At 32.9% G+C, this 26,957-nt stretch overlaps 1 protein-coding gene across 14 annotated transcripts in view; it reads left to right on the top strand.

The window, feature by feature from the left end:
- Tcf12 (transcription factor 12) overlaps positions 1–26,957 on the top strand; it is a 354,335-nt gene that overhangs the window by 100,417 nt on the left and 226,961 nt on the right. The gene's annotated exons all lie outside the window — the stretch shown is intronic.

The following is a 26,957-nucleotide window of genomic DNA, read 5'->3' as shown; positions in this document are numbered from 1 at the left end:
TCCTCCTCCCCATCCCCCTCCTTCTCTTTTTTTCTTTTCCCCTGTTTTCTTACAGTATGCTTCTAAACACTCTCATGGTGATGATATCCAGCTGACACAGGTGTATGCAGGAACCAAAATTCTTTTCTCTGATTGAATTTTGGTTCCAAGAGGCAATGCTAAACCCCATTGCTTTTTTTTCTTTTAAAAATTTTATCCTCTTAGTGTTTGGCGTTAAGCAAGGACAGTTATACAAGTATACTGACTGTTCCTGGTTTCAGGACAGAAAAAGTATACTCCAGAGACTGGAAAAAGAGGAAAGGGCTTATGAAAGAGATCCCATGAAGTTTTGTACAAATATCTAATCTTAATTACCATATTAAAGTCTTTTAAAACTGATAATGTGGGATAGAACTCCACTCAGATTTGGACTGACTATTGGGTGGTGTACCCACAGGACTAACCCAGATAGCACTGCAAAGTTTTTTAAAACTAAATGGGCATTGGAACTAAAATTCACAGAAGGCATATTGGAACTTGCAGCCTGAAACTAAGAGAATTGCCTGTGAAAACAAAATCTCAGTTTACTCCATAGGATTTAAAAAGATCCTGTGTTTTATAACACTATTAAAAAGTTCAAGGATATAACCTAAAATAATCACAAATAACTCACAATGGGAAATATAACAATGGACACCTGTGGCAAGATAATATTGATGTTGGAATTAAATAACAAAAACTTTAAATTCTCCATTATAAAGATGTTGGAACAAGCAATTACATACACTCCTGCAATAACCATTAGGCTTAAAATATCAACAAAGAAAAGATTGAAGAGAAAGCAAGATTTTGAAACTGAAAAATACAACAAATGTAATAAATTTACTGGATGGACTCAATAATGCAATGTAGTTGGAAGAGGAGTCAGTGAACTTGAAGATAAGTGAATAGGAGTTTTCTAAGAGAAAATTAGAAATGTCTGATTTTCCAATCTGGACAACAAAGAGAAAAATGAAAAATACAGGGGGAAAATAGCTTTAAAGAACTGTGGGCCAGTAACATAAGGCCTGACATTTGTATCACTTATTTCCAGAAGGTTAGGATAAATAATGTGGTGTATGAAAAAATTTTGAAGAAATAATAGCTGAAAACTGTCGTTGTGCTAAAATTCATAGGACTTTGTATTAAAAGTGAAAAAAAGTCAGTTATATAGTATGGTAACTTAAAAAATAAAATAATATTTAAAAGGCAGTGGTATTTATTAATTTTTATTTCATAATAGAAGGTAATGAATTTTTGATCATGGGAATTATTGGTTCCATAGTTAATAGAGGGGGATGGTTTAGATTTTTTCCACATTTATTAATAGTACCAAATTAATAAATTTGATATGAATACTTATGGTAAGGTGTTGCTTTTTATTAGACAGTTTTTGTGGTACCAGGGATTGAACCCAGTGGCATTTTTACCACTGAGATATATCCCCAGCCATTTTGATTTTTCATTTTGAAGAAGTTGCCGAGGCTGGCCTTGAACTTGCAATCTTCCTACCTCAGCCTCCTTAGTCACTGGGATTACAGGCATGTGCCACTGTGCTGGCTTCTAAACAATAATTCTTGATGTATACAGTAGTTTGTTTTATATCTCTTTCTAAGCTGTACAAGTTTACTACTTCTGGGGGATTATAGGGACATGAATAGCTTTGAGGAAGAAAGTAAGTTCTTATTTATTTTTTTTCTTGTATATTTTTATGATATATTAATAAATATTTGTATATTTAATTAAAGGTATACTGTTAATTAAAGATCCCTAATTTCATAGCTCTAGACATTTGCAAGGATTGTACAGGTTCAGAAGGAAAGTAAACAGTAGAATACCTATGAGAAGGGAAGAGATATGGGGGTGGTTCAGAAATGAAAGTCTTGAATCCATGGAGATGCTATTTATTCTAAGAGAATGTTTACCTGGAGCTATTCATTCTGCAGTTATGTAGTGATACATGTATCAGGGATGAAATTCAGACATAAATAGTATATATTTTAACTCAAGTTTGTTGAGCTATTTTGAATCTCTTTGAATTTGAATATAATTTAACACTGCTTTAAGCAAATGGATGCTTTTTAAAAAAATAATGTTTTATCCTAATCAGTTATACATGACAGAATGCATTTTGACACATCATACATAAATGGAATATAACTTCTCATTTGTCTGGTTGTACATGATGTAGAGTTACACAGGTCACTTATTCATTTACACATGTAGGGTAATAATGTTTGATTCATTCTACTGTCATTCTACCCCCATACCCTCTCCCCTTCCTTGACTCTCTCCTGTCTACTCCAAAATACCTCTAGTCTCCAAACCCTCCTCCCCATTGTGAATGAGCAAAATGGGTGCTTTTTTGGGGGGTATACTTGGATCACTTAAATGATCCATAGTGAAATTAATCACATTTTCGGATTTTACTTGAGTCTTTAAAGCCACAATTTTTACTGTTGGAGTTGAATAAACCATTATGCTATGAAGAAAAGAATCTTTAGTTATTTTTTTTCTTGTCTTACTAGTTGCTGACTTTTTATTTTTTCACGGCTATATATGTTCTGTCGCTGCAATTGACCCTTTCTTGAATGGACAGAGGAGCTCACTCTTAATATTGAGTTGAAGCTCAGTTTATTATAGTCTTGCCACCCGTAAAAGGAATTGTAATATTGAAGAGGAAGAAGCAAAATTAATGATGTGTTCTTACTCCCCAGTACTGGGAATTAAATCTAAGGTCACTCTACCATGGAGCTACATCCCCAGTGCTTTTTTTTCTAAATATATTTTTTAGTTATAGGTGGACACAACATCTTTATTTTATTTTTAAGTGGTGCTAAGAATCGAACCCAGTGCCTAATGCATGCTAGGTGAGCACTCTACCACTGAGCCACATCCCCTCAGTGCTTTTTATTTATTTTTTTGAATCAGGATCTAGTTGAATTGCTGAGGCTGGCCTGGAACTTGTGATCCTCCTGCTTCAGCTTTCGAGTTGCTGGGTTTATTGATAGGCATATGCCACCATGCCTGGCTTCTTTAACTTAAAGTCCATTTTATTTTTTATTGGTTGTTTTTGGTGTCATATCTCAGATTTCTAAATGGAGCTAAGGAAAGAGAGAAATAGGTTCTATGTTGTTTCCTTTTGTGTAGAAGAATTTTTTGAGATTTTCCTTATAGTGCGTCATAGGTTTGGGTCAGCTGCACATAACTAGCATTTTGGAATGATGTGGTTGGTTCAAATAAGGGGAGAGATCAGTTTTTCCCTGGACAAAGAAGTTAAAAAAACAAAACAAAACAAACTGATCATTTTCTTAAATTAATCGTTGCAAGGTGGTAAAATGTAAAGTAATAAACCCAGAGTAATTTGGAAGATGATTTCCTGTACAGATTTAAAAAGGATTATACGCTGCCTAACTGTAGCATGGGTGGGAAGTAATGGGAGAATTGAGACCCATGTGTAGAGGCAGAGACAGATAGGCAAGTCCAGGCTGTCATTTCCTTATGGTCATTTTGGGTCTTGTTAACAATTTTGGTAGCCTTGGAAAATTGTTCCATTTCCTATGTACATATGCTCCATTTTTTATTCTATGATGCCTTTTAACGGGCAAATTAGTTGAAAGGTAGTATCCATTCTATTACTGAAATTTGTTTTCTTTCTCCATTCTTATGAATATGTAGTTGACATTCTTATGAATATGTAGTTGATCTCTCCCTCTCTCCCACCTCCTTTTCCCCTCCCACCCCATACACACACTTGATTTAGACATAGTAGAAAACCAGTATTCTCTTTTTAAAATATTTATTTAATTATTTTTAGTTGTAAATGGACATAATATTTATTTTTATGTGGTGCTAAGAATCGAACCCAGTGCCTCACATGTGCGAGGGGGCGCTCACCACTGAGCTATAGCCCCAACCCGAAAAACCAGTATTCTTTATCAAAGAAGAATTTTATCTCTTGTGCTAAATGTGTGTATTGAACTAAATCATGTGGTCTATTGAGAGTCATCACTATAATGTGAAATAAATCATGTTTAAAACCGCTTGATGGGTTTCTAGAAGAAAGGAGTTTTAAGTACAAAATGAAATAGTCTTTAAAATAAACTGATGTATTAAGAATTTAAGGAAAAACTAAATGAAGTGAAAATTTTTTTGTTATAACTTTATTTAGAAAGGGTTAATAACTACAGACTCACAACTTCTGATTAAGAAGCTGGTGCAATGAAAGTCATCATCAATAAAAGAAATAATTTGGGTACTTTTTTTTATTGTCACAGATTGAGTTTTTGGTATCTTCTGCTTCAGATTTCTAGAGGTAAATCACCTTAAAGTCTGCTATTTTCATCTGAACATTCTTGCCAAAGCATGTCCTACATTTAATTCAGAGAGGACAATGAAATATAACTGGTATACAAAAAAGGGAAAAGATACAAAGAAGCCATAGACTTTACATAAATTTTTTTTGTTGTTCTTTCAGAAATATTTTAGTTATCTTTACTGGTAAGCTTCTACTTTGTGAACAGAGACAAGGAAGGTTAAGGAGATCTGTATATTTCTTTAGCTCTTTTTTACTGTAAAGTTTTATTGTAGAGATAAAGCTAAAACAGAGTTGTGTTAAAGTACAGTGGTTCCCTGGGTATTTGCAAGTATGTTCATGTCATGTGTATTATAGTTGGCTGAGATTATAGCAATTAAGCCTGTTGGTGTGTTTTTCCTTGAGTGAAAGAGGGAAAGGGAAAAGGTACTTGAGATGCTTTGATTTTATAGTGGGGTGCATTGCCTAACTCTTAATTTTCAAATGATCCCCTCTCTTAGTATCCTACATTTCTGACAGACAGACCCTGCTTCAGTGTTGGGGCAATTCTTCCTGACATGCTCTTATCTTCATTCTGTACCATTCGTTCACAGAAGTATACTTAAAATTTTTCTTGTACTTGTTTATTTTTTTGTTTTAATTAATTTGTTAAAGGTATATTGAAGACTCTTCTTCTAGAGCATTAGGTTTGAACAAACACATCCATATTCACATCTCTTTGTATAATTGATTATTTAATCATGGTTCATTATTTGCTGATATCTTGTAAACTGAGCTTGGATAACTTTTTTGTTTTATATTTGACCATATTGAAACTCATCTGATACTTTATCCCATCTCTAAGGCCCTGTGAAATATTCCAACAGTATTTTAAGCATTCTGTTAGCCAGTTACTACTTTGTCATTTGTACACCCAGCTACTTAACTTAGTTTCCTGATATTTTCTGATTAGTTGTGGATATGTTTGCATTTCATTTACTTCAGTACATATTTTCCTGTCCCCATCATACCTTTACCCATGACTAAAATTCCATCATAACTTAGCTTTTCTATTTGTTGTTGCTTTGAATAGTCCATATTGTAGAATATATTTTATGTCTTTAAAAAGAAAATAAATTATTTCTTTGGGTTACTCTTTGACATTATCTGTACATACCCTCTCATGGAATTCTAATGGAGATCAGTTTTTGCTCTCCTTTCATGACTTTCTCTTCCAAATATACTACATTCTCAGAGATTATGCTTGCTTACTAAGTTAGTGGAACTTTCTCCTTGTTCCAGGCCAGATTTTCGGGTATCATGAGACCAGTGGATCTATAAGTTTAGGGTTTCTTCTGCACCTTCTCAAGGACAAATAGTTACTGATCTTCTTGCCCTCTGACACAGTAACTACTAATTACTCAGGTGCCAGGGATCTTTGAGATTTTTCAAAGTCATAGTTGGCTAGCTTTCTGACCTGGTTTTATCAATAATACTTTATTACTTTTTGATCTAATATTTTAAACTTATGCTTCAAAATTTATTTCAGACCACTCTTGATTAGTTTTTTCAGTAAATACTGAAGCTCAGAATCCACATTATCTCTTTTATCTTTCTTCTCTCAATGAGAACATTTATTATTATTTAAGTTACTTGCAAAACGATTTCAAATGCCTTTTCAGGATTCTTATTTCTTCTAAGAAAAACTGTCTTCTGTCTGTGAAAGTGACTGTGGATTCTTATTTATCTTCTATTATAGAATGAATTTCTAATGCAACTTCTTAGCAAGGAATTCTGAACCAGCAATTTTTTATTCAGTCTGGATTACTGATTTTTTGTGTATAATGTAGGCTGTAGATTTGATTGTGCAACCTATTTTGATATTATGCATGATGTCTTTTTATACTTTAATGATGTTTGGTTTTTAAAAAAAAGTAAATTGATTTTATTCCATTTGTCTTCACCAGTGGATTCAGAATCCAGTGAAAGCTCTTTGGCAAGTGCATAACCTGACTAAAATGTCAGAGAACAGATGGAAAGGAGTTCCATAAGAATTGGCTGAACAGGAGTTTGACTTTCCAAAAAATAGCTCTACTGCCTTTTCTCTTCCCTGAAAGTGATCTGAGGAAGAGCTTAACCTTCAAATGAAGAAACAGCTGTTTTTAGGCTGATATTCAATAGAGGATAAAAGCTCTTTCAAGTAAGATCTTAACCCTATGATTTCTTTCTTTTTGAAGAGCCATGAGTCTCAGAACATTAAGAATATCTCATGAACAGATGTCAATATAAAAAATAGTTCATAGCCAATATGAACAGTTCTTTTGAATTTTCTTGATGATATTGCTGCCTCAATTGGGGTAAAAATGAATTTAGGATAATTAACTTATAGTATGAATATTAAAGCAGCTGTGTCTATTCCTGATTATAACTTGGTGTTGGGACGGTTCTTACAGTCAACATCTCTGTTTATGCTATTCATATACATTTTAACATTTCACTATGTTAAAGATCCAATTTATTTTATAAATCTCTTTGTCATTATTGATGCAACTATATGATCTATTTATGTGAATCTGTAATGAGTCTCTGACATTAACTTTTGTAAATTTGTCATTTTCACAATTACATGAAGAACTTGAGCCAGGACAGTGGCGTATCTGACATCAAGTACTACTATATTAGATTAAAACTAAAATAACACTGGAAAAAAAAATACAGTACATTGGAAGATGAAATAGAAAAGTACAATACAGAATAAAAGAAGGATGGGCGCTTTGGCAGCCAAACATTTAACTTTGCTGAAGTCTAGGTTTTCTACTCAGTTTTTAATGCAATAAAATCAGATGTAATCTTCATGATGAATCTTTTGTATATATAAACAACTCAAATAGTCCCCCCCCTTACTTGTTTTTTATGTCTTCTTCAGGTGAAAAAATTAGATGATGGTATTTCTCTTTGTTTTTCCTTTTGGATCCACCTAGGCATATTTATAAGCTGTTGCCAGTGGAAATTAATTGTGGTGATAGAAGCTAAGTGTTGTTTCATAATTTTATAATGTGTATATACTGCAGAAGTTAGACAAAGGAACTAAGTTAAACAAAGATCTAGAGCTATTGCCAAACCTAAAAACAACAATGGCACAAAGAAGAGAACAGAATGCAGGGTCCAAAGCCAGCAAAATCCAAATGTAAATTTGCTAGTTAACAGGCATCACATGTAAATGGGCTTATTTTGGCAACTCTGAGAGTTAAAAATACAAAAGAAATCACTTATACAAAAGCAAAAGTAATTGAAGGTTGTTTTTTTTGGGGGGGGGTGGGCGGTGGGTGGTTGGGATGGTGATGGTGGTTTTAAAATGAAAATGGTTTTTGGAAATTTATGGTAGTCATTTAGTTTGTATGAAGAATGCTGCCTTTTACTTTTGTTAAAACCCATTTATTGTTTACTTAATCCCATTACTAGTGTACTGTCTTTCTTCATATTCATAAAAGTTATTTTGGGTGACATAGAAGAAGACATGACCATTATGCCAAAAGCTTACTGAACACATTTTCCCCTCAACCTTTGGATTGGGGCCCATAGTTAGAATCTTTTCTTGGTATGTTTGCAGCTTATTTTATATTGTGAATATAAATTGCTATTTTCCAGCTCTTGCTTGTGTGGCCATTTACTTGATATAATTAGAAAAATAATCTTTTACTTTATTTTAAGGGAAATAATAAAGTGACTCCTTAGGTACTTCTGGGTCTGGCTTATTTGTGGCTCATCAGGTGACTGTAGGTGAAAGGAAACAAAAATAGACATGCTCTTTGGAAGAAAAGGGAATGAAAACAGCACTAGTGCAAAAATAAAAAGATAATATAGGATTGTTAACTATATATGTGTTATTATATAGCAGAACTCTAAAAGTCTGTCATCTTGTTCCCCATTTTATTCTCCCCCACTTGCCCTGGCAAATACCATTATATTTTCTGCCTGTGTGAAAAAATACAGAGTCATGCAGTATTTGTCCTTCAGTGATTGGCTTATTTCAGTTAGTATTTTGTCTGCCAGGTTCATCCATGTTCTTGTAAATGACAGGATTTCCTTTCTTTTTTTCCTCCTAAATGATATTTCATTATATGTATATATCACATTTTCTTTGTCTACAGACATTTAGGCTGTTTCCACAAAAATATTGTGATAAAGCTGCAGTGAACAAGGGAGTGCAGATACCTCTGTGATATCCTGACTTCAGCTGTTTTGGGCAGATGTCCAGAAGTGAGATTGTGGAATTATATGGTAGTTCTATTTTTAATTGTTCACGAAACTTCTATGCTGTTTTCCATAAAGGCTGTACCATTTTTACTTCCTGTTTCTTTACAATTTACTAACATGTGCTGTTTTCTGGTGTTTTGATACTAGCCTTCCTAACAGGTCAAGGTTATACTTCATTGTGGTTTTGATTTTCATTTCACTGGTCATTATTTATGTTTGACATCTTTTCATAAACTTTTGGCCACTTGTATGCTTTCTTTGGAGAAATTAGATGTTCTTAATTCATTTAAAGTGGTAATCTAAATCAGTGAAATAGTAGAGACTGAATTTCTTGAAAATTTTCTGATGCATTTGAATTATACATAAATATTTAGACGATATAGTGTATGAAGTGTTAAGCTAGCTTTAGTCCTACATTTGTCCAATAATAGCTTTTAATATAAGTAATTTTTTTTTGGTGATGGGAGGTGGCAGGGTCTCATGTGTTGCCCAGGGTAGTCTCATACTTCTGGGCTTAAGTGTTCTTCCCACCTCAGTCTCCCAAGGTGACTCTAGGTGTGTACCATTGTGTCCAGTTGTTGATTTAAAAGGAAGAAAAATCAGGCTTTTAAGAAATTATAGCAAGTAATATAAATTTATTTCAGGAATTATGAAAAAGATAAAGTTAGAACTTTGAATTAAAACTAAAACTAGTTTTTGTAGTTCTCATAACTGTTTTTCCTCATACATTTTAAAAAACAGTTTCCATACTAAGCATTCATTTAATATCTTGCTGTTTTATTTAAAAATATGATGGAAGGAAAGTTTTTATTTAAAGAAGCTTTATAGACTAAAGAGGAGAAAAGGTAGAATGAGTTTCTATATTCAGATTGAATACTTTTTAATTGGAAACAAAAGAAAAGCATTTTCAAGTTAATTGAAAATGAAAAAAAAAAAACCCAGGGATGATGGATGCTATGCATAGTTGAGTTATATGATCTTGGAAACATGGACATGAATTAGTACAACTTAAATCTATATCACAATATGCCACATGGTTCTACTATCCACTCTACTGTTGTTCTGTTGTTTAAGAATTTACTTGTGGATTGTTTAAGTTAAGTTTAAAATTCCAAACTATTGTTTAGTTATTATTAAAATGCAGTTTTTGTTCATTAAAACATCTTCCAGGGCATTCACTGTATTGTTGGATGAGTCATCATGCTCTGAGAGTGTTTCACATTTGTAACTGATTCATCTTAATATTTTTTCTTTGCTAGTAATTATAATTTTTTCAGTCTTTTATACATTTTTTTTTCTGATTTAAATTCTTTGCATTTGTCCTTTGAACTGAAACTTCTGACTTCTAGTCAGTGTGATTTTTAGGTTAGTTTATTAGAGGACTATTTTAGGATGACATCATCATCTTGGAAACAATTTAGTATTTTCAAAAAGTTCTTGAAATTGATATGTTTGGGAACTGGAGTGTTTGATATAATGGATTTTTTTTTTTTGAATTGTGGAATATTTGCACAGACTGAACTGGTTGACCATCCCTTACCTGAATATCTAAAATATGCTCATATTCTTAAAGTTTCAGATTTTGTATGTTCAAATTAGGAATGCTTAACCTGTATATATCTTGAGGTTGGACATAATATGGAAGTGGGAATATTGGGATAAAACTTGGTTTGTTTTATTGACTTTAACTTGCTTAATCATTTGTGCTGCTGATGAATACTATACAAAAGAGATTTACAAAAGAGAAATTTGGTGGAGGAGTAAATAACAAATTATTTTGTCTCAATAGGTCTTTGCTAGATACTTATTGAATAGAAATTGTTAAATTATAGAAAACAGATTTAATTAGATCATTGTGCAAAACAGTGACATAATATTATTTTCTATCATGTGTTACCTTAATCTTTTAAAATGACTCAGTGAAATAGTTTTGCCAGGATAGATGATCGTAAGTATTTAGAAACTACTACTTGCAAGATGCTTTCCAGTCACACTATATGTTGTTATCTGGTTCTCGAAGATGAGGAAACTGAGGCACAAAAGATGTGACATTCAAGACACACAACTTGAACTATGGATTGCTACCTCAGTTTTTTTATTTCTCATGTTATGAATACCATTTCTTTTTCATATTCTAGCTTTTTATTCTCATAACAGCAGGGGCAGTGGGAAGGTTGGTTTGGGAAAAATATGTGTGTCTTTGTAGATTATGGATACCTTTGAAGAACATGGGTCCAGGATTGTGTCAGTGTTAAGCTCTATGGTCAGACATCGAGGCACATCATTTTATGTATCATTTGTTACAAATAAATAAACAAGTTATTATTATTGGGGAATTTGAAACACAGAGGGTACCAATCAATGTAAACAGCAGGCTACTAATAAATATAGTCAGAGAAGAACAATAATTTGAAGAGTCAGTACCACAAATCGAAAATCCAACTTTCACTTGGCCACTTCATTAAGCAACAGATGGCCACCTCCCACAAATTTCTTCAGTGGCACAATTTTCCTAAAAGTTCTGTAACCATGGGATTGAAAAGGCCTTCCATACAGTTTCAGGTAGTTTACACTTATTGACACTATACTAAGTGCCTTACAAATTCAATTCTCAACTCACTCTGTAAATTGTGTATTATTATGAAACCCCATTTTGTAGACAAAGAAATACACTTAGGATAGTCATCACATAGCTAGTAAATGTCAACAGCAGGCATAAATGTACTGTAAAACTTATTTTCCTGAGCCCTCCTTCCAAATGTTGGTAATTATAGAGTTTATTATATTTTGCTTGCTGTGTTGACAAGGAAGAAATCAGAAACTTTGGTGTGAAAGTCAGATTCTTGGTATGGAAGAAAATCATTCAGATCCATTTCTCTGGTAGTCTTTATTGTACTAAATATATTGAACGTCAGAATGTGTCAAATTTCCTTCAAATTATCAATAGATAAGTATCTTTAACTACGAGTATACCAAAGGAGATACGGAGAGGATTTTCTGGGACAGCAAGAAATCTGAAAGTCTACCTGATGAAAGAGAGGAATGCTATTTTGAAGAAAGTCTGGAAGAAAATGTAGATCAGGGGTTCACATATTGAGGGCAGGTGGAAAGGGATCCAAAACGACTAAGGTATTTGTTACTGCCTGTGCGTATAGAATTAGATAAACTAATGATTGAAGCCATTTCATTTTGATTCTAACAAGGAGTGGGAGGTGGGAAGCAGTACCTCTTTAAATGGAGAAGTACACTTAGAATACAAGTGTGTATTCACTTGCTGAGTTGGTGAAAGATGCATACTTTTCTGTTACTATGGCATAAAGGAACATCATTGGGTTTCCCTTCTTCCTCCCAAAGGAACTCTGAACAGCTTGTTAACTTTATGTATCACTATCTTTTTCCTAGTCTTAGGTTTGACATAAATTTGAGGAAATCTGTAAGCCACATCAAGATCCTTGATCTTAAGCAGAAATGCTTGTAAACCATGTTTTTAATCTATACAAGTTCTTTGGGTTGAAGATTTTATGGAGAGGATCATGGCCAGCTCAGCCAAAGGCTATGGAACAAACTTAAAATGAATGGGTTCTACTTGCGATAATATGTTAGCTAAATGTAAATTGCCAGCATTTTGTCATAACCATTTCTTTTTCCAAAGGATTTTTAAAAACTTGAAAAGTATTCTGTGTGATACTTAGAAAAATTTTAAATGATACTCAGAAATACAAACAGGTCATTTTATCATTGTGTTTAGAGAATAAAATTGTGAGATTCTAGCCCTTTTCATGTATTTGAGGGTTAACAAAGAAGTAGGTCTATAAACAGTTCTAGTAAGTTGACTTTCTTCTGTTTTGTCTTGGTTACTATCTTCATTTCAGAGAGAGTACAAGATAATGATTTTATGTACTTAAATCTACTCACGTAATTTCAGTAATTTAATAAAGATTCTGATATAAGAGACTATAATGCAGGTAAATGAGCAAGAAATTGGTTGACTGAAGATCTCAATCTTGAGCAGTAGTTAAAGGTCAACTTGTAGATATTAGACAGTAGAGTGGTATTGCAATATCTCAAAAATATCAAAGTAATTCTTAGATTGTGAGGGAAACAGGTATTTCTGAAGATTTTATTAACAAAATAGTATCTTCAGCTGAAAAAACCTTTTTTCCCTCTTGAATAGTGAGTGTAAATCACAATGTTACAACATGAATTTTTATACTTTTGACTTGCATTATGGTTTCAAAAATAACATTGCATTTATCTCTTTTTAAATTCAGTTAATCTTCTAGTTATAATTGGATGGGCTTAGTAACCTTAAGCTAGTGCTTATATTTCTCCACTGCAGTTTTTTAACCATAGTGGAAGACTGAGTTGTCTTTTCTATCTTGAAAAAAAGTATACATTGTCCACTATTTAGTTGTTTTTCAAAATATATCAGTTTACATTGGTAGTGAGAATGACTTGTTGCTATTGGCTTAAATGTGCATTTCTTCTTCTCTGAGAACCTAATGTGGATGAAACAGACTATGAAGTAAAATTTACATACAGTGAGATAGATGGATCTTTAGTGTATAATTCATTAAACTTCATACAGGTATGCACCCATAACCAATACTCCAATCAAGATATAAAGTTGATGGGCTAGGATTGTGGCTCAGTGCTTGCCTATCATGTGGTTAGGCACTGGGTTTGATTTTCAGCACCACATTAAAAAAAAGATATTATGTCCAAATATAATTAAAATATATTTTTAAAAAAAGATATAAAGCTGTTCACTCATGACATATGGTGGCTTCAGTGCAATGCTTCTCCAGTCTTGAGCACTTATTTCTCTAGCTGCTGGGAGTGTGGTAGATAACTCCCCCCAGTGTTGTTCTTCAAGAATTATCTTCTGCTGAAGAGAGGCATCTCGACCATGGTCTTGTCTACATTCTGTGAGTAATGTATATTGATAACACCATAATCTTTGGGGTGTATGTGTGTATTTCTAAGATGAGAGATTGAAAGTTCTTGGTCTGCTTGCTGCAATTTATGGTAATTTCCAAAGGCTCTCTCAGCTCCCAAACTCCCCTGTTAGGAAGCTGAGGCATTTGTTGATATTGTATCACAATTCAGCTTTTCTCTCCATCCCTTTGTACTTCCTTTAGCTCATCATAGGTATTCAATAACAGAATTTTCCAATGGAATTCTTTCTCATTGGTATCCACTCAAAATCTACTTCACAAGAGATCCAAATTGCAGCACTCTAGAAAAATCTTTTGGGCTGTGTTTGCAGCTCAGTAGTAGAGCCCTTGCCTAGCATGTGTGAGGCACTGGGTTTGATTCTGAGCATCACATATAAATAAATATAGGGCTATCAACAACTGAAAAATATTAAAAAAGAAAAATCTTTCATGTCCCCTTCTAGCCGGTTCCTACCCATCCCAAGCAACCACTGATTTGATGGTTTTGCTATCTAAATCATATTTAGATTGGTTTTGCCACTTCTACAATGTTATAAAAGTAGAATGATACAGGGTATCTTTTGTGTCTGGTTTCTTTTATTGAAAAGACCCACTAAGTTGTGTTTGTTAGTAGTTTTGCTTTTTGTAGCTAAATAGTAGTATTGCATTGTGCTGATAAACCATATATTTATCCATTTAGGTATCTCTAGGCATTAAGGTTATTTCATGGATTTGACTATTTTGAATAAAGCTCTATAAATAGTTCTGTGTAATTCTGTTTGTGTTCCTTTCTTCTGGGTAAATACTCTGAGTAGAATTTCTAGGTCATATTGTAGAAGTATGTTTAACTTCCTGAAAAAGTGCCAAAGAATTTTCCAAATATATGAGAGTTCTAGTTGCTCTACATTATAACATTTTGTACTCATTGGTGTGTTATATTTAGTTCCATCATAGTAATATTTTGGTACCTCTGTTCTTTTTGATTAACCAAATAGTTTTTGTATTCAGTTTTAATCCTTCTAATGGATTTTTAGCTATACTTCCTTTATTTTCAGGGATTTTGATAGGGATTATAATATATACTCTTATCACAGTATACTCAGTGTTTATATTATGTCATTATTATAAAATTAAGAATCTAAACAGGTATTGTTCCATTAACTCTTTTATGTTCTTTGTCCTAAAAATGCCATAAAGGTTTCAAAAGGATTTTATGATTTTCAATTTAAACAATTACATGCATTTTAAAGATGAAAGGAAATAGTCTTTTATCCTTACTCACATATTTGCTGTTCGTATTTTTCTTTTCTTTGTGTGAATCCAAATTTCATCTCATATCATTTTCCTTCAGTCTAAAATCTTCAATTGGTATATGTTGCAGTTTACATTTATGGTCTGTGATTCTGAGATGACTTTTTTTTTTTTTTTCCTCCTCGCCCTTTAAGGGTGTCTGTCATTCTATTACCTTCTAGCCTTCATTATTTATGATGAGAAGTAGTGTTTCTTGGTATTATTTTCCTCTTACTGTAAATTGTCTTTTTTCTTTCTGATGAAATTTAGGATTTCTTTACACAAGTAGTTTAGCATTTTGACAATTGTGCAAATTGGTGAGATTTGCTTTATGGTTCCGCTTGGAGATTGCTCAGCAAATTAGATCTGCAAGTTGATGTTTTTCACTGATTTTGGAGAAAATTTTGCCAGTTTATTCACTCCCATCTACTTCTGATACTCCATGTTTTGGACCTTTTAGCTGATGGTCTATTCATGTTTTACAGTATTTTCTACTTTCCTACTGAAAACTTTTTATTCATCTGTGTTCAGTTTCACTTATCATATTTTCTGTTCTAGTCTATTGTTAAGCTTACTCAGTGAAATTTTCAAGTATTGTATTTTTTGATTCTAGAATCCCATTTTTAAATAGTTTGCTGTACAGTGAGTTTCTGTCTGTTCACTTATTTTTTAACCATATTTTTCTTATAGTGTTTGAATATTTATAACTCCTTTAAAATTCTTTTCTTCTTATGTCAACATTGGTGTCATCTCTGTATGTTTGTATGGCATGCTTTATTCCTCGACTAATGGTTATATTTTTATTTCTCCATGTATCTAGTAATTTTTAATTTCATGTTGTAAATGTAGAAAATTTGTTGTAAAAATTTTGCTTTCTGTTAATTTCTGTAGAGTTTAGTTTCTGCTTTGATTAATATTTTGGTAAATTTATTGATTGATATTATTGAGGCTTTATTTACATAGATAATGGCCAAATTTTCCAACTAATTTTAACTTATTCTAAAATAAAATGAATTTTGGAGTAGCTTATTGATAAAATTATTGACTTCTAAACTGTGAATATTCTTAAAATACTTTAATTTTTTTAAGGTTTAGACTAAGTTCAAAATCTAGAAATCTGTTCACAGCAGTAATTTTTGCTTACAAGTTACAATAATAAATATGCATGAGTGCTTTAATTTATTCCATTAGAGCACTGTGCTAATGTCAGGGGTTCAGCTGAGTGCCTTTTGGTTTGTTTACTTTTGTTCTGATTCTTGGTCATCAGTTGTTTCCTTTATAAAGGCTGCCTTGCAAAATCATGCTGTTTATCAGGACTGGAATGAATGTAAGTAGGTTAAGTAAAAGTTTAAATCTGCTACTAGGAAACAAGTTTTTATATTGAGTAGCAGTGTCATTGTGTACATAAAAACTTTTTTATTGCTGCTTTTATGCATTCAGTATTATAGGTGATAACAGTTTAAGAACTGAAAGTGTGGTCTTTATTCTTAATTTGAGGTGACATATTATTTGGTGTTGATTCAAGAAACAATGTAACTTCTATTCCGTATGACACCGATTTATAAATACAATACTAGTATTAAGGTGAAGTTAGTAAGATTAGGGAAGCTGAGCAAGATGTACGAAAAATATGGAATTGAAGGTGAGCATTGTATTAGTGATATTTGATTAAATGGACAAAAGGTAGAAATACTAAAGAACCATAAAATATTTATGACTGAAACCATGTAGGAGTATTAATCTGCCTTGTGATTACAGTTGGATGTAACCAAGTGTGTTTGAATGGTAAGGCACCAGAGTTTACTCCTTGAATGCAAGGTCTGTGGTTCTTGTGCATCTCTGACCCTAGTGCCTATAATCCTCCCTAGATGATGACAGTAACATGTGCCATCGTAAGAAAATTAATATTTTTTTAGGGTTAGAAACACTGTTTACAATAAACACTTGTGGAACAGTTTAGAATAAACATTCCATTTCAGATTGAAGAATTTGAGATTCTATTGACAGTGAAGTACTGAAAATGCTCATTTACCTCTTAAATCTGGGACTAATGGGTTTTGGAGAAGTATTTTAGGAAGATTACATTATAAGCAGGTGATGTATTATGAAATTGTGTTTTAGGATGATTAAGAGTGACTCTTGCTCAGGAGTTTAAAATAGATATGTCACAAAAGCCCAATGTAAAAAGTAACTCAGGAGATATAAGAAAAAAATAATTATAAGGATGGTGGAGAAAGAAGCAAAGGGGAATCAAAGATGCTGCTAGTTTACAAATCTGGTTGACTTGGATGATTATGGTACTACTTAATGGTGTTAGGAATATTAATAAGGATTGATATTGTCCATAGGCATAGGAGGAATAAATGAAAGTTATTTGATGAATTTGGCTTTAGATATTGTGGATTTTAAGTGATGGCAAATTACCAAAAATGAATGCTTTCAGTAGAAATTTGGAGGCTCAGGATCCAAAGTGCAGAACTTAATTTAAAACTGGGAATATGCATTTGGAAATTTATTATCCATAGAGGACAAAATCACAAAACTAAACGAGCCATTCAAGGGTTACAACATAAAATCACAACACATAATGAAAGGCAAGTGTTTTCAGTTTTCAGTTTTTTTTTTTTTTTTTTTTTTTTTTGCGGGGAGGGGTGGGGGGTGGGGTGGGGAACAGAAGTGAAAGTATATAAAAGAGAGACCCAAAGTTTAAATCTGAGGGAGGCCAAGTGGTTCATAAGGTCTGATGCCTTAGTGCAGGGATGGGGGAAATACAGCCCATGGTTCACTGTCTATTTTCATAAATAAAACTTATTGAACAGTGCCACTCCTACTTGTTTACATATTGTATATGGTTGCTTTTGTGGTGTAGTAGTAGAATTGAGGAGTTGGTATGGAGAGCAATTGGATTCTGATTGCTTAAAATATTTGCTGTCTGGTCCTTTATAGCAAAAGTTTGCTGACCTCTGCTGTAGAGACCTAAGAAATGAAGAACAAGAGCACAGCCTTTATTTTATATATATATGTGTATGTGTATATATATATATATATATATATATATATATATATATATATATATATTATTAGGATGCTTTTGGTAACCGGAAATATTTCAGTTTTATCCTGTGGACAGATGTCCACTGAGAACCTGCTTTGTGTCTGACATTGGGTTTTGCTGGTATAATCTAGGAAGAGGCTGGGTAGCAGGAAATTAATTAACCAGTATGTAAATAGTCAAAAATGGAAATGGTAAATGTAGAATTTTATTTTATGAATCCAGAAATAAATGATTAGTAATTCAAAGTATATATAAGGCAGAAAATTTTTAAATATAGGAAAAATATGAAAGGAATATTTTTACAGAGTTTGTCTGGAGAGGCAGAGTGTGTTGCCATTATAGGAATTAATGGTCTAAGACTTGAACACAGGGAGTACATGGGCCTCATTACGGGAAATGAATAGAATTGTTTGTGGAATTAAGTTAAGAATAGTAATTGCTCACACAGCTGTTTTTAAATAGCAAATTGTGTTAGGTAATCAGCAAAAATTCACTAAAATGTACTTGATAGTTATACAGAAACTGCTTTATTGGTACTGACTTATGGTCGTAATGGGTACTATAAAAATAAACAAACAAACAAACAAAAACCCTTTGTATGCAGTTTTCACACTGGTATAGCATTGTATCTTTTTTTGTTTAATGTGTAAGTGCAATTGTAATATTTTCACCTTCTTTTCTAACCACCAAACCCAAATATAATTGCCTTGTTCAAGAAGAGCAGCAGCAAGAACTTTATGAGCTCACAGAGCAATGAGGTATACTCTTACTGAAATGAGGAGTATGTTTGATTGCTTTTCTGTCTTCCTTCGAGATAAAAATGGAATGTTTTATTTGTGTGACTGGATTTAGGTCTTTCTAATTTATTTGTTTTTTGTTTGTTTTATGTAAGTGTATTCTGTTTGACTATATTTTCATCCTTTTTCTGGCATTTGGATTTTCTTTGGACTCCATTTTAGGTTTTTTACTGACTTTTTAACAATGCCTCTGTCTTTTGTTTTTGTTAGCTTCTCTAGATTTTAAAATACATCATTAACTTTTCACAGACTATTGAGAGTTAATATTGTACAACTTCACATAAAATGCAGAAATCTTTTGACCTTATGTGTCTGTTTACCTTATGGGTCCAGTTGCTCATCTCTATGCTGTTATTGCCTTGTGTATTATATTTAAAAGCATTGCGACTCCTATGAGATAATGTTATTTTCCCTTTAAACAGCTGTGTTTTAAAGACATTAAAAGGAGGAAGTCCTTTTATTTACTATATTGATGCTTTTTTTTTTCCTTCCTCAAGATCCAGGTTTCCCTCCGATAACATTTTCCATCAACCTGAAGAACTTCTTTTAGTGTTCTTTGTACAGAAGTTAGTTGGGAATTAATTCTTAAATATTCTTTTACTTGAAATTATCATTATTTCACCTTTATTCTTGAAGGATACTTTTGCTCTCCCTGTCCTTCTATTCATGCCCAACCCTATCTCTAAGCACTTTAAGGATGGTTTTGCCACATCTGTTAGCATCCATAGTTTCTGAAGACAAGTCTATAGTAATTTGCATTGTTCCTCTCTTTGAAATATATCCCTTCCTAGTAATTTTTGAGGTTTTCTCTTTAATTTTGGTTGTCAGCAATTTGATTATGATATGCCTGTGTTTGGTTTTCTTTGTATTTGACCTGTATGAGTTGGACTGAGTAGAGTCTTTAATGGACAAGTTTGTCACATTTGTAAATTTTCTGGGGGGTCATTATTAAAATATTTTTCCTACTCTGTTTTCTCTGTTCTGTCATTATTATCTATGGCTAGCCTTTTAGTATCTTCCCTTAGGTCTCTGAAGCCCTGGTTATTTTAATCTTTTCTTCAGTTGAATAATTTCTGTTCATCTGTCATCAGATTCACCTACTCTTTTTCCTGTTGTGTCTCTTCTAGGAAATTTTATTTTAGATATTTAATTTGCTGTTTAAAAATGTTTTTGTTTTCTTTTAGATTACTATTTTTTTCATTCATTACCCTCATGTGTCCTTTCCTCATTGAGCACATTTATAGTATCTGTTTTTATGTCCTTGTTTAAAAATCTTAACCTATCATTTTGAACTTACCCTCTGTTGACTATCTTTTCCCTTGAGATTGAATCACATTTTTTACCAAGGAATTTTAAATATTATCAATGTTTTTTGTGGAAATTTTGGTTTCTTTCATGGTCCTTCAAGGTTTTTTTTTTTTTTTTTTAATTTCTTTGTTTTAGTGAGCCTTTAATTTTGTTAGACTCAAATTCTAACTTGGCTGAGGATAGCGGCTGCTCAGATCTCAGTTTGTCTGTCTGTCCTCAGCTGCAAACTGACTTGGGACTGTCCTTTAATGTGAGCTTAAAGACTGGGGCAAATATATACCAGAAATTTGGCACTTTTTTTTTTTTTTGTGTGTGTGTGTGTGTGTGTGTGTGTGTGTCTTTTTCCTTTTGGGATTCTGTCCTGACTTTTTGGTGATTGTGGCTGTCCTGGCTCAGTCCTCTTTTTCTTCAGGCCATGAAGACAATGGGTTTTCTGTTGTAATTGTAGTAGCTTGAAGTTATGGATGCTTGCCTGCAGGACAAAGTTTTTGGAATGGGAAACTCACCTGTTCTGGTCTCTAAGACCTATTAAAAAGAGCAACTTACTCATCCTGGTACCCCATATATACTGAGGATTAACTGTGTTCCTCCCTCCCTCCCTCCCTCCTCCCCTCCACCCCTCCAGGATTTATTGAAGCTATTATTAGGAGCTTTCTGTACCATATTGAAAGCAGAGTTCTTCTCGTCACTTTTAGGATTTCCCTTACATCTTTGTAATCTGCCCTTAAAGGTAATACTCCTTTTAAAAATAATAATAATTATTTCACTCCTTCTTGAAAATTTACTTAGATTGCTTGACATCATTGTTTTATTTTAGATTTTTTGGGGGGTGGGTAACAGGGATTGAATTTAGGGGCACCACTGAGCCACATCCCCAGACCTATTTTGTATTTTATTTAAAGACAGGGTCTCACTAAGTTGCTTAGCGCCTTTCTGTTGCTGAGGCTGGCTTTGAACTCTCAATCCTTTTGTCTTCGCTGCCCCAGCCTTTGGGATTACAGGTGTGCACCACTGTGCTTGGCCGATTCCTGTTTTTTTAAGCTTCCTTTTTTGTTTCTAAATTTTTATGACAGATTGTCATGTGAATGCACTAATTTTATATTTCTTTAATTATGCAGTAGTCATCTGAATGCAGAGTAGCACATTTCTAGTAGGTACCAGAAGAATGTAGAGATGAATAAGTATGTTACATGCTATAAAGTTTTGTTGATGTGATATACATGAAAAGAGTCATTTGTGTTTAAGACAAAATAAATGCAGATTAATTTCTGATTTAGAATTAATTGATATAGAACACTTCAGGGGAAGGGTATTTAATTTTAGCTTGAATTACAGAAATTCAATAGGTAGGAGAAAGATTAGGGTGGATTTTCTAGGGCAAGGAATTAGTGGAGATAGAATATAAATATATGATCAGTCTTCACATGTTTAGGGAATATTCGGTTAATGTCTTGAGGATGGAGCATTGAGTTTGTGAAGAGGTATAATAAGTACTAAAGCTGAAAAGGTAGATTGAGACCATGCTCTGGAGTGTGGATATCATTCCTGGAGTAGCAGAGGATCACTTTTGAGGAATGAATGGATTTGACCCAGTGTTCTATTTGCTTCTCAGGTGCAGTGGGAAAGCCCTTTGTTTTTACCAGAAACTCGAAGGCTATTTCAAGAAGAGATTCAGAGATAGTTCAATAATTTTATGTCTCTTTGAACAGAGCAAATCCTCTACCAGGTCACTAGATGGTTTTCATTAAAAAATCCCCAAGTTGGGGGCTGGGGTTGTGGCTCAGTGGTGGAGTGCTCACCTAAGCACGAGACACTGGGTTTGATCCTCAATACCACATCGATGTAAAAATAAAGATATTGTGTCCACCTAAAAACAGCTAAAAAATAAATATTAAAAAAAATCCTCAAGTTGTCTTCTGGGAACTTGTTAATTTCAATTGTTGTCCATCAGGTGGTTTCTATTTTTTTCTTAGAGACCCAGCATTTCCTTACTGCCCTGCATCTTACCTCTTTTTTTTTTTTATTAATTAAATCACTAGATTTTCATGTTTAGTTAAATCTTTATGTGGCCTTTATGTCAGAGTAATGTGGTTATTAACAATAGCATATCTTTGGAGATTATTTTCAAAATTGGCCATGATCTTGATGAGACATTTGGTATGATATTCCACTGTATATTGTCACTAAAGACTTGAACGATGAATCTGTATTTGTAAATCTTTGTTTTCGACAATGCCAAACAAAAAATGTGTTTGAATTTTAAAAGGTGACCTGAAAGGATGATTCCTTCTAATCTTTTTACAGACTTAATTTCTCACATGTGTTTTGTTTTTAAATTAGATTGTTTTATTTGACAGTCCATTGCACAGAATCTCTTTGTAAATAAAAACAAAAACTTTATAACTCATTTTATACCTTACATGAGGCAGCATATCTTTAAATTCCTCTATGACATTAATATTTCCCTAGCCTTTTCCCCTTTTGTTTTTTTTAAATAATTGTAGCATAATAACAAAGAACTTGTTGTTCTAATTTATCCTGTGTTGCAGTGAAATCCAGGAAGAACAAATTGATAGATTATTTCACGTGTATTTAAAATCTGAAAACTACAATGAAAAATGTTGGTGGTAGGTTTTTAAATGCATATTACATAAGTTGATTGTAACCTTTGAATCTTATGTAAAGGAATATCTTACTTAGTGAACAATCGAATAAAGAAACAAAGACAGACACTTTCATAGCTTTGGTTATCAGATACAGTTATCTCCAATCAGTTTTCTTTCATCAAATCATTTATTGAATCTCCCTATAGCAGATGGTAATCCTGCAACGTATATTACTTTTCACTTATTTGTGACAGTGCTGGAGTTTGCAATTTTTCGAATATGTTTTACTTGCTAGAATAAAAAACTCAGTTTTATTGCTGGAAAAGACAGTGTTTGAGGGGATTGAGTTGTACATGTACCCCTGTGCTCTTCCTTCCAGCTCCACATGTAACTCTTCCACAGGGCTGGACTCTAATGCATGGTGCCTAAGCATTGTGGCCATATTGACTTGCTATTCTCACTGCCTTTGCTGTAGGGATATACCACTTTCCTTTCTTTGTTCTTTTTTTTATCTCCCTCTTTCTTCCTTTCATTGTTCCTCAGCTTGGTAAACTCTCCCAATTCCAGTCTTTCTTCTCTGTTTACCCTAGTGTTTGATTTTCTAGGGAAAAGTAGTAGAAGAAACTGGGTTGTTGTGTCAGCAGCTTTGCACCTTTTTCAAACCTTTTTACCTCTAGGTGGGTCTTGTCTGAACCTAATTGCATCTTGAGTGATGTCTCCCTGAAGTGCTTTAAACTCTGTAGTGTTGATAATCTTTGTTTGTAGGGCCTCTGGGGAAAAAGCAGTTGTTTAGGGCATACAAAAATCAATTCCCTTAAAAGGAATCTGTTTCCAGTTTTTGGTGATGGATGAAAACCTAGAAAAGCCTTTAGGAAGGACTCTGTTTTAGCACCATGAGGGGTAAAACGTGATTTTTGAAGCTGAGAGATAATTTTATGATTGATTGTAGATAGAGTCCTCATTCAAAAACAAATGGTGGTGGTGGTGGCAGTGAAAGAGAAGCAGGTAGACTGTATCTGAGTTTTTTTTTATTGAAAAGGGAGTAATTTAATGCTACATAAAGACTATCTGGTCCTCAAAGAATATTACATTCTGACATCTTTTTAATATTTTTAGTTGTAGGTGGGCAAATACCTTTATTTTGTTTATTTATTTATATGTGGTGCTGAGGATCGAATCCAGTGCCTCACACATGATAGGCTAGCACTCTACCATTGAGCTAGAGTTCCAGCCCACTTTCTGACATCTAGAAAATGCAGTTTCGACTTTTTGTTCCTTCTCCCAACCTCTGAGATAAATATTGGTATGTTTATAGTTTCTGGTTTGCTTTTAATTACTAAAGGAGGCAGATTGCTTTCATTAAATTAACAAATCATTGTTTTAAAAAATGAAGCCTAAAATTCCATGTTTGTTCTTTATTAGAAAATACAAAATAAAAGTAAGCATGGTTTTTTAAAAATGAAGCATGTGAAATAAAACATTAGATTTTGTTTAAATTGGTTTTATTCAGAAAGGCAGGTACTAAGAGATTCTGTATATAAAAGATTTTAAAAGAAAAGGAACATTTAAATTTGTATATAAATTGTTGATTATCCTTTAAAAAAGAAACAGGACAGATTAACTTACTGGAAAGTTCTAACAATACTCTAATTATGTCTATCATTCAGTTATTTCTAAGCCTTAGCCTTCTCTTAAATCTGTTATTTAAGTCTGTGAAGGAGCTAACTTCTCTAAAATTGTTGAATTTACATGTCTGTACTAGACATGACAATGAAATAAAATATAATGGAATAATATATTTTCAGATATATCTTAACAGAAATGGTGCCCCTCCTCATCACTGTTTTGCAATTGTGGTGTGTTTACTTGTTTATCAGAGTTGGACTGATTTGTATAATATCTATGTTAAGAAGTTCATCTTCTGTGTTCAGTTTCTTTCTTCTACTTACCTTGGTCTTAGGCTAAAGCTTTCAATGATTTATTATTCCTACCATATTTCTGTGTTTATACATCTATTGTCTTCAGTAAAAAAGAGTCATTGATACAGAAAGATGACTCGTGTCTTTGTCAGTGCCAGCCACGACCATTTACTTGGAGTCTGAATATGTTAACAATAAAAGTACAGAGCTCTGACTTTAAAACCTAGCCAGATCTTTGTTATTTTATAGCATCCTTTGAGCCCTGTGCCACATCCAAGAGCAGTGATATGTAGTGTTCTTTAGCTGTTGGCTCAATTACCTAATTAATAACCATTTTATTTAATTAATGTTCATGTTTCTCTGTGGAAGGAATTGGCGCCACTTAATAAACAGAGTATGTGGTTTCAGAGAATTTCATCTCTTTTAAATTTTGCCTGAGATTTATCTGTCGCTAGCACCCACCTTTTCTGTATTTTCTTTTACAAAATGTATTCAACTTAACGTGGAAGTCTCATATATTAATCATGCTATAAGAAAATTCAGTCATACAAAGAATCAATTGTGGTCTGATTGTTTTCATTAGAATGGGACTAATCAAAATAAGTTTTCATTATACAATCAATGAAAGTGTGGTATTTTTGCATATAATTTTCATAAAATTAGTTGCAGTTTCATATACCATTATAATGTAGGTAAATAGTTTTGTAGGTAAATAGAAGCTTTTGTTTTTTGATTGAGTCTTGTAGGAATTCTATCTGCCACTCTGTAATGTTGGTTACAAAGAAAATGTGTGGCACATAGTTCATGGGTAACCGGTGATACTGGAAAGATGATCACAAAGTGTTTTTTACATGACACTTTCCAAGTTAGTAGATGCTTTCTTAAAATTTGAAACTTTAATAAGAAAGTTTCTCCAAGAATGAACAGAACATTCTAAATTTTTATACATAATTTCTGTTTTCAAATATTCTGCTTCACTTGAAATTGTACCAGGAATATTATCTATACAGAAATCACCCTTTATCTACAGAGGATACATTATTCCAAGGCCAAGTTCTGTACACACTTATTTTCCGTATACATAAAACCTATGAGAGGGTTGAATTTTTAAGTTGGGCACAGTGAGAGATTATAGTAGCAAATAATAAAATAGAGCAATTATAATAGATATACTTGTAATAAAAGTTATTAAAAGTTAATTAATTGTTTATTGTAGAATTTTCCATTTACTATTTTGAAATTGTAGTTTGCCGGGGTAAGTGAAACTTTGGACATAGAGAGCTATTGTATGCAAGACTATGTTTTCTCTTTAACTCTTTAACATGTTTTAACAGTTCTTTTTTTTTTTTTTAAATCACTTGCTATAGGAAGTGTAGACATAAAAAAGAATAGAGTTCTAAGAACTGAATTATTAATTAGGATGCTCTGCTTTGGAAACTCTCAGTCCCTTTCCCTGTTATTTTTATTTTATTTTTTAATGTTGTAGTTGGACACAACATCTTTATTTCTGTTCATTCATTCATTCATTCATTCATTTATTTTTATGTGGTGCTGAGGATTGAACCCAGTGCCTCACATGTGTTAGGCGCGCGCTCTACCACTGAGCCACAACCTTGTTACCCATCCCTTCATTTGATAATTCTGCCCTATAAAAGGACTTTGGGAACCATGGCAAGTTACCAGAGAGATTGTGGCATTTTATTTACCACACACCACAATTTCACCTAAATTGCAGAGGCTTTCCAGGAATGTTCTGAAAGAGAAAGAGGGCCTAAATAAATTTACTAGAGTATTGTCATTGTAATACCTTGATTTTCACATGCACAAATGAAGCAAAGCCAATGTTTTATATTTATCTTAGTAAAAAGCTCAATTTGGGATTAGGGAATATACCCTCCTAGGAATCAAAGATATGAAAGACTGGATATGAAAGACTAGAATTATCAAAAAGAAAAGGCAAAAGTGTCAAGTTAGGAGATGTTCAACTCTTCCATCTTCATCTGGGGACTGATGGGGAGGTAAAATAATGGAACCCAAGCTTCAGAAGGTGCATTAAGAAACAATGAATTGTTTTTTTTAGTGATGGTTACTGATCCTTTCTCACAAAGTGGTTCTGCTTATTTGGAATTAGATTGTGTGTAATTTTAGAGAACATTAAAGTGTTACCAACAAAATTACTAGGGTAAGTTGTCCTGTTTTGATTAGTTTTGATATAACTAATGTTGATTTGATATGGTTTGATATAGTTTGCCTTAATTTGATACCTCTAGTAAGGAATATCTAATCACTGATCTGATAGAAATCAGTTTTATAAAATTGATGTTTGTTTGACTTGCTTCATTCATATTTTGTGGTTTAGGAACTAAAGTTTCATATTTTCATGTAGGCAGTACTAAGCTAGAAGAAGTTTAGAATCTACTCATAGGAGTATGAGTAGATGGGAACAGAAATGGAGAAGTCTAGAATGTTAAAATAT

The sequence above is a fragment of the Ictidomys tridecemlineatus genome, chromosome 5, assembly GCF_052094955.1.
Source record: "Ictidomys tridecemlineatus isolate mIctTri1 chromosome 5, mIctTri1.hap1, whole genome shotgun sequence".
Taxonomy (NCBI): Eukaryota; Metazoa; Chordata; class Mammalia; order Rodentia; family Sciuridae; genus Ictidomys; species Ictidomys tridecemlineatus.
Note: the sequence above shows the minus strand (reverse complement) of the source record. Positions and strands in the feature narration are given on the sequence as shown.